We start from the raw sequence: 10,222 nt of genomic DNA on the forward strand, positions 1-10,222 counted from the left end.
CCTGCACAACAGCGCGGTAGTTCTCGTACCTAGACAGAACTAGGTACGGGATCCTCTTGATTTTCTCAACTCTCTGACCTTAGGGGCCGGGGCTGCAAGATGTATTCTAAATAACTACACCTTGCAGTGTCGAGGCACAGTGTTTTAAACTGTACCCATTCCTAACGGAGGCACAGAGAGTATCCCGTAGCGGGCTCACGTCGAGCCCGCTATTGCTTATTCTGCTTTCCAACCCTTGTTTGCAATGTCTCAGAAAATTCAATGAAATCAAACTTCCTGAGTTTCACCACATCCAAGAGGTTGGCTTTTGCCTCTGCTTCCACGTCTTCGCGTCTAGCGAGAGCGAGCGCTCTAGTGTTGCTGTGCTTACATTCACAGCCGTACTAAGAAGTACGTTACACCAAAGCACTTCCCTCTCCTCGACTTGTTGCGCTGCTACTGCTGCTCGTCCGCACTCTGCACGTCTTGTCTCTTCGGCGGCTACCGAGAGACTTACAGTGTCATGAGTGTCGACTTTTTATTTCTATTTATTTGTTCTTTTCCTCTCATTGCGAGAGTTTTACTGTATGTGCTGACTTCCTTACTACATACTTCTTCCTCTTCACCCTGTTTGCATCCACTCCTAGACAAAGGCTCTTTATGGAATTGGTAGAGCATGTGTCCAGAATGTAGTATTGTATATTGTTCTTCTGGTAGCCTGACTTCACTTAGACCAAGGACAACTCACTTGATTCTAATTAGTTCTTCTTCCAGTTCATCCATTCTTTCTGGTGCTTTGAGGGTTCTGGCATTGAAACTAGCAATATAAATATGTTGCTTTCGGTGTTTTAACGAGTTTTTGCCTCCCCCAGAATCCACGAGGCTGATCTCTTTAGAGGTGTGGGATTGAGCACTCATTTGGAGACCAGAGCCTGTCGTTTTAGGAGACCAAACTCATTTGGGGTGAGTTGAGTTAGCCATAACAACGCTGGCATGACGTGTTGGCGAGTGTGAAGGGGATATACGGAAGAATTTTGGGATTTAGCTGGGTATGGGCCTGGTTTCCTCTAAGTAAGGAGTGAAGGAAAGACCAGGAGCTCGTGTGGGCAGGGACGCTTCCTTCCTGAAGTAAGTCTACCCTTTATCGGGATCATAGATATAATCATACCCATTACCGCGTACTACAGACTACTATACAAAAATTTAGAAATCATAGATTTTACTATGTATTATATTTATTATACTTTTCATATAAGTATTAAGTATATTTGATTGTTCCTCGTATTTGTATTGATCGTCCTATATTATATCCTTTGTATAGCCACTCTGAATACCCCGTATAAAACGTTACATTAATTTTCACCAGCCATTATATCAATTTCTATTCTATAACACCCAATTCACTTGGAAATGATAAAGAAAAGTCCCAATTTCGTGAAAGAAAGCAATTTGGCAGCTCCTCCAGTGCCTTTACGGCCGGTGGAATAGAGACAGCCGTGGTGGTGCCAAAATCAATAATTCTTCCATCGATTTGTTCCCGTCATGCATGGCACGCACTTGCAATGGCCTCGACTAGGTGTGGAGGACGTAAGATATAGCTATACGCAAAAAATCTATTCATTATGATTATCACCTGTCTGTCCGTGTAATGGCATTCCTCGTTCTTTCCTGATTGATCGCGAAACAGCTTTTTTGTGCTGAGTGAAATGTTAGACTGTTAGACCATCGAGGTGTGGGCTTTTATTATCTGGCTTTATTGTTTCGAGTGAGTGGCGGAAACTAAACAAATTTTTCGAAAAGGTTCACATAAACTCTTTATAAATGATTACACTGCTTAACAATGTAACTCCTATTTATTTTTCTTTTTTTGAAGACGTTTGCACGTCTCTCTCTCTCTCTCTCTCTCTCTCTCTCTCTCTCTCTATCTTGTCGTTTCCCAACAATTACTGAGGATTGTGATTTCTTCCAATATTACCATAATAATAATAACAAAGGCATTCACCAGTCTTATCTTGACATTTTGAAAGATAGAGATCTACCTTTTCAAACTTTAGTTAATCTACTCGTCGCATTTTTTGCCATACCAATACGTCTCCGAACTTCTGCTTCACAGTTACCATCGTTAGTTATACTAGACCCGAGGTAGACAAAGCTGTTTACTATCTGGTATTCCTGTAACATGTTAGATGTTCGTCAGTTGAATAGTGTGGAATCTGTCGACCACCATTATTTTTGTCTTAACTTTATTGATTTTCAGACCAATTTTATTGTTTTCGTACTCAACTCATCGCAGTAGATCAAACATTTCGTGCTCATTTGCTGCTATACGTGTAGTGTCATCAGCAAATCTTATCCGGGGCAGTGCCCCGGGCGCATATTTACAGATGCTAGCGTGTGTAGACACCAGGGTGTTGAAATCGGTTAGGGTTTGGAAAAACAGTACATTTACAAATAATACAAAAGAACAACATAAAAAATAATGTTGTTCTGAAGCTATTTCCTTGTGGCATTTTTATAATTAACTATTTAGATGGGAAATAAGCCACAATTAAAATGAAAAAAAATAATTTTATTAACGTTTCGACGCCCAAATCGGATGTCGTTGTTAAAATACAAAATATTACTAAATTAAACAAAAATGTTGTGGCTTAGTAAAAAATACTTTAAAATGTATAATATATGTCTGAATTGCCAATATAAATGAATCAGATTAAATAAATTGAAGACCCAAGTGGAAGAAGGAGGTATGTAACATTTTGTAAAATTTTGTGTTTCTTAGTGAATGAAGGTGGTATGTAACTTAACTATCATATTATGCCACTTTTGCTGTACGTCTAAAAAGCTTAATAAGAGATATTCTAGTGGATGAAGGAGGTATGTAACATGTAGAATACAATTCTTGAATGGAAGAAGGAGGTATGAAACATTTTCCGTCTTTTCAGGTTTAAATTGTTTATAACTCGAAAACTATTAACTTTAGAGAAAAATTACAAAAGGTTGTTTCCAATGATCAAAAGAACCTAAAATAATGTACACAGGCTAAAAAAATTGATTTTTTAAATTTGTTTAAATTTTTTTATAAATGTAGCTAAGGCTAGGGTAGCTATTAATAAAAAAGGCAAGGTAGACGGAAGAAGAAACGCCAGGTCGAGGAAGAAAGGACAGGTCGCAGAAGACCGTCATGGCTTAGACACCTGTAAGAATGGTTTAACAGATCTTCTGCATCCCTTTACTGAGCTGCCATTAACAAAATTACTATAGCCAGTTTGATAGCCAACATGAACATAGCAACATGAAGAAGAAGATTATTTTGTGTTCAGTTACATAAATTTCTGTAAAACTGATTATAGAGCATTATTTCATGCCGAAGAAGGCGGTTTGTACAGTTTTTATTTATTTTTACAAAAAATACTCAAAAAACAAAACAAATTATCAACATTATATATGTAAAGGAATGCTTATAGCAATATAAATAAAACCAAATAACACAAACAATATTTTCATGATAAAAGTAGATGAATAAAGACTTTAACTGCCCATATCTAAAAAGGTAGGCTTTGTAACATACCCCCTTCTTTCACTTATGTCTTCAATTATTAGAAGAATGTTTTACTAAGCAACAACATTTTTGTTTAATTTAGTAATATTTTGTATTTTAACAACGACATCCGATTTGGGCGTCGAAACGTTAATAAAATTATTTTTTTCAATTTAATTGTGGCTTATTTCCCATCTAAAGAGCATCTAAAATAAAATTTTTATTATTTTTTGTTTTTTATTGTATTTTTTATTTTGTATAAGCTTTGTCCACAAATTGTAAAAATTTTTTTGACGATAAAGCTTACCTTACTTACCTTAAATAGTTAATTATAAAAATGCCACAAGGAAATAGCTTCAGAACAACATTATTTTTTATGTTGTTCTTTTGTGTTAATATATTATTGTTTATATCCCAACAACGTTTAAATATTTATTAATACCTAAATCGCTTAAATATTTTTCCACAGCAGTAGGTATATAAAATCAATGTCAATAGCCGTTAGGATATGCATGTATAACCACTAAAATAGCTAGGTGTCCTCTATAGCTAAAATAGCTTTATAAAAAATAGCTAAATAAAAATAGCTAAAACACTCTGGTGTCCAAATCTGTTAGTATTTGTAAATGTACTGTTTTTTCAAACCCTAACTGATTTCAACACCCTAGTGTCAACACACGCTAGCATCTGTAAACGTACTCTTTTTCCAAACCCTAACCGATTTCAACACCGTGGTGTCAACACGCGCTAGCATCTGTAAAATACTGTTTTTCCAAACCCTAACTGATTTCAACACCCTGGTGTCTACACACGCTAGCATTTGTAAATATGCGCCCCGGGCCCCGATTGGTTGGCCGTACATAGATTGTAACGACGTCAAATAAACTTTTTAAAGTACTTTCAGTAAAGTTCTACTTCGAGTTGTCCGATTGTAATAAGCACAAGGCATATTAATTCTAACAACTTCAATGGTCGATTTTAACCTGTTTCACCTGCACCATTATAAAAAAAATTTGTATCAACATTTATCACTGAAGTCACCTCACTTTCTTTGCTTTCAAATCACAAAGCCGTCTTTTAGTCTTTTATATGGCTTCTTATAATTTCTTTGCAGTCTTCGAATTTTTGCATATGTTGGAATTTGTTTTTAAGATTTTAATGAAAGGTGCTGGATGTCGTTTTCTAATATCCCCGCCAAATTGGGTTCTGCTCTCATTAGAGCTGTATACAATTACTTTTCGACGGGCTCCTCCTTTTTGACATTTTTCTATCTCCTTCAATTTTTCTTCCACTTTTTCCATATCGAATTTTAACGCATTCTCTAATTTTTCTTCCACCTTTTCAATTTTCTGTATCTTCTCAGCAATCTGGTTTACCTCTTTCTGTCCTGCATTTTCTCTAAATAAACTTTCACATCTTCATATTTTTCCAACTCCCAACGAACAGTTTCGTTCGTTGGGAGGCACTGAAGTCCTCATACCAATTTAAAAGATGTTCCTGGAAAGTCACTCTAAAACCTCTCAATCCAACACGCTGGGCTGGAAGATTTGATGCAGTCAATACATTGAAACACAGATTTTACGATGTTTTGAAGTGCCTTTCAAGTCTAGTTCTGACAAGTAACAAAAGAAATGAAAGAGACGAAGCAACACAACTAAAAAAAAAAGAAACTAGAATCATTCAAATTTGTTTTGTTACTAGTTGTGCAAAATAAAATTCTTGAAATCCTCATCAAAGTCTCGAAATTACTGCAATTAAAATCTTTGGACCTTTTAACAGCTTACATTTTACTTGAAGAGAGCCTCTGAAAACTAACTGAAATGAGAGGACAATTTGAAACCTTCTTTGAAGAGGCTTCAAATATGTGTCAACGTTGGGGAATACCAGTAGGGTTCGCTCCAAAGATAATGCAGAAGACGAAAAAACATTTCGATAAACTGTGCGAAGATGAAACACTTCAAGATCCCAAGTCATGCTTTAGAGTAACCGTGTTTTACTCAATGATCGACACATTACGCCATCAGTTAGACACTCGCTTTCAAATAATGAAAGCAGTGTTAGATACGTACCGAATTGTTCAACCTGATTTTATTTTGAATGTGCAAACGAACAAGACCTTCAAAACGAAGCAAGCAACTTCGTAAAACGTTTTTCAGATTATTCCAGATGAAAGAGATGAGGGGTTTACCCCCCTCCTCCTTCCGATGGGGTTAAACCCCCCGAGATCTCCCGGTAGGGGGCCCCCAGATCACGATTGCACCGGGGCCCCCAACATCGTACTTACGGCCCTGTCGTGTCTCCTTGGTAGTAGATTCGATAGGTAGATATTTTGTAAAAACTATAATTTATTTTAAACAGAGTGGGTCAGCTTTTGATATATTAACTCTTTTCAATGTAGTCGGATATCAAGCTGAATGATATAGTTTTCAACTCATAAATAAAAGTACCTAAACATTTTTTTCGCGGTAAAAATAACACATTCTAATCCGAAAGTTATCGATAAGCAACTGCGACAAAGACTACACGATACAAAAAAAATCGAGGACATAAAAATATGTTAATTACACATATACAGTGAGCTTGATTTGTGGCATATTAATATTCATCAGTGAATATGTATATTTAAATTTATTTATACTACCAAAGTGAGGTTAGGAAAGGTATAAACTGCATAAATTACTACCAATGCTCATAGACGGGTCGAAATGTATAAATTAATGGGAATTTTAATTTTTCGGTTGTTTTAACTGGGTTAGCAATGTTTCGAGTCGACATTTTTTACCATAAGTAATGGAATGTTTTGTTCTTACAGATAGTAATGGTTCTTAATTTCAGGTTGTTAAAAGCTTGCTCAGACAAGAAAAAAAATAGAGAGAGAGAGAGAGAGAGAGAGAGAGAGAGAGAGAGAGAGAGAGAGAGAGAGAGAGAGAGAGAAAGCAAGCGAGGGAGGAAGTAAAGAATAACAATCATTTTACTTCCATCTTCAAAATGTAGAAGTATACCGGCACTCAAATTTATTTGTTTGTCCTTCGTGTAAGGGAGCGTTCAAGTATTACGTAACGCAATTTTTGAAGATTTTTAACCCCCTCTCCCTATGTATCGCATTATATGGGCGTTCAAGTATTAGGTAGGTAACGCAATTTTTGAAGATTTTTGACCCCCCTCCCCCCAACCTGCGTTACGTAATACTTAAACGGCCCCTAATGTATTTGTTGGATATATTAAAGTTGCCACCAATCAGAGAATAAATGACATTCGAGTATACCTTCCTTTTTGACAAAATGCCCCTGAAGATGCTATAGGAGCGAAAAATTCTTCTAGATTTTAATGATGCTTATGAAATTGGTGCAGATGAGGTAGACGCTGATCTTACTGCTTTTAGGTCGGTTCTAACTTCGGAAAGAATTATTCACCTGCAAAAATCAAGGGAATCCCACCGAAACTACTATTCCGCTGCCTCTCCAAGACGAATTTTTTAAACATCACGACGTGTTCTGAGGAACTAGAATCCTCAAATTATTTTAGTGATAACAACTTTAGCATGGTTCTGATTAATATTCGTTCTATAAGATATAAAACTGATGAATTATTTCTGTTTCTAGAGGAATTAGAAACTAGAGGAATTTTTGTAGAAAAATATTCCACTATTGCTAGGTATGACCGTCCAAGTTCAGCTCATGGAGGCACCCTAATTCTTTCTACAAATAATGATTTTTCTCTGGTAACAAAATATGACTTTCTATTAAGTGAAGCATTCTTTGAGTTTTCCTTAGTTTACAGTAAGAACCTTAATCTTTATATTATTTGCATTTATAGATCACCTGACTCTCCGTGCAACTATTTTTTCAGAACCTGCTTAATTTGTTAAATGACCTGCCCCATAAAAGCAGAAAAATTTTATGCAGGGACTTCAACATTAATTATGCTGCTGCTGGTGCTACACAAATATCCCTGGTCAACATATTTGAATCATATGGTCTATCAATGCACATTGATTCTCCTAGAAGGATCACAAAAACTTCATCTACCATAATTGATTATATTGTCTCAGATTTCTCACCCCGTGATGTCTGCGCTACAACTGTTAATGCGGGACTATCTGATCATGAAGCGGTTTATACGAAGTATAACATTTTTAGCAAGTCCTCCTCGAAAACTCGACGTTTAGGCAGGATTTTTTCCGGGCGGAACTTTCGTAAATTCCAAAATGTATGCTTAACCTCTGATTGGCACTTTCCTTCTATGGACGTCGATTATAATTTCAGTGATTTTTTAAATAAGATTGTCTATATCTTCAATAAAGCATTTCCTTTAATCACAATTAAGCCAAAACATCGCAAACCTTTGACTACCAAAGGTGTCCGCATATCAGCCAAAAACATGCGTTCACTACTCTATATCAAGAAATTTACTACCAACGTCTCTGTTACTGAATATATCACCAAGTACAGGGTAATCTTCTAAGTGAAAGGGCAATCTATTTCAAACTTATAAAATCAGCTAAAAAATTGTACTATCAAAATCTTCTCAGAAGCTCTAAACGTGTTGCAAAAGAAACTTGGTCCATAATAAACGATCTTCGAAATAAAACTCACACATCTCAAACATTTCCCCTTCCAGCCCCAGAAAATCTAAATGAATACTTTGTTAATGTGAGTAAAAATATAACATCAACTATGGTGTCACAACAAGATCCCATTTCCTATCTCCCTAATTCAAGAAAGGTTTCGAATTCATTCTTTATAAGACCGGTTGATAAATCTGAACTGATTCAGACAATCAATAGTATCAAAAGCAAATCTTTCTGTAGTACCGATGGACTATACATAAAAATTTTCTCAAATCTCCCAGACAGTGTGTTGGGAGTCCTCATCTCTCTAATTATTGATTCTTTTGAGAAAGGTAAATTTCCAGAGTGCCTAAAGACGTCCATCATTATTCCTCTTCATAAGGATGGTGAAAAATCTAATGCCTGCAATTATAGACCTATTGCTTACTACCGGTACTCTCCAAAATTATTGAGAGACTAATAAAAGCCCGACTTATGTCCTTTCTCGTTGATAACAAGATTTTATCACAAAATCAGTTCGGCTTTTTAAATAATAAATGTACCACCGATGCCATGTTTTCTGTACTACATGAGGTTTATCAAGCATTAAATAATAATCTGCACACTGTCACTGTTTTTTGTGATTATGCCAAAGATTTTGATTATGTAAATCACGACATTTTGATAAAATAACTAGATTTCTATGGAATTCGAGGTATTTCTTTGAACTGGTTTCAATCTTACTTGGATAATAGTAGGAAACAACTGGTTAGAGCAAATGATACAGAAAAATGTTGTATGTGGGGTACCACAAGGTTCAGTATTGGGTCCTCTACTTGTCCTTATCTTTATTAATGACATCACTAGTTTAAAAATCGATGGAAAATTTTTCTTTTTGCTGACGATACCAGTATCACTTGGAGCAACTCAAATATCGCAACTCTTCATGCTACTATAACTTCTGATCTACTCACAATAAAATCCTGTTCCGATTCTAATTTACTCTCTTTTAACGTAGATAAAATGGTAGCACTATCCTATAAAGGAACTCTTCAACCCTTACCTCTTCATAACAGCCAGATCAGTATCGTTGCTTCTGTAAAGTTTCTTGGTATTTTTTTAGATAGCAACCTTAAATGGTCCTTTCATATCGATGTGTTAAGCAAGAAACTATCCTCAGCTTGCTTTGCAATAAGATCTGTTTCGAAGGAAATGAATTTAGCATCTTCCAAAATAACATACTTTTCATTGTTCGAGTCCCATCTTCGATATGGTCTGCCTTTTTGGGGTTCTGGTACAGCTGCCCAATCCGATGTTATTTTTAAATTACAAAAAAGAGCAATAAGATATCTGTTTGGTCTCAGAAGAACAACACATTGCAGAAGCTACTTCAAAGATCACAGGATTCTAACACTACCTTCTTTATATATTTTAGAAACTGTTTGTTTAATTCGTAAACATCTACATGTCTTTCCAGCAAGACCTAGACATGACTATTCCACCAGAAATTCTACCTTTGGCATCTATTTACCGATCCCGTCCAGTGAGTTAATAAAGAAATCTATATAATATTCTGCAAAAAAAACTATACAACTATCTCCCTCTACAACTTAAATCTGCAACATCTTTCCCCAAGTTCCGTAAAATGACAAAAGCCTATTTATCTGAAAGACCATATTATTCAATAGCAGAGTTTCTTAACCAATAACTGAGAAATTACAGTATTCTTATGTATAAGTAGAATCTTAATCTATATTTGAGTGTCATATGCAGCAGCATAACTTATTCAATTTCTTAGGATAGATTACGCAATTTGCAATTTTTTTTTTAATTTTGCAATAGATTGTTACTGATTTTTATTTCACTTTATTATGTTTTATTTATATTGAAGATTTGTATAATTTTAGAAAATTGTATTTGTTATTGTTTTTATTTATGATTCTTGTAAGCTTTGTCTATAAAATTGTTAAATTTTTCATGACAATAAAGCATATATCTAAAGTATACTTGGGCAAGATTAAATAAAATTCAGTGCTCCATATCTGCCTTTCATTTCGTAAAATTCATATATATTCATATAATATTCGAGCATTCAACCACTTCCTATTTTAAATTAATAATTATAATTTATGTATGCCTTCCTTATATACAGTATG

This window comes from Diabrotica virgifera, chromosome 4 (genome assembly GCF_917563875.1).
Source record: "Diabrotica virgifera virgifera chromosome 4, PGI_DIABVI_V3a".
Classification (NCBI taxonomy): Eukaryota; Metazoa; Arthropoda; class Insecta; order Coleoptera; family Chrysomelidae; genus Diabrotica; species Diabrotica virgifera.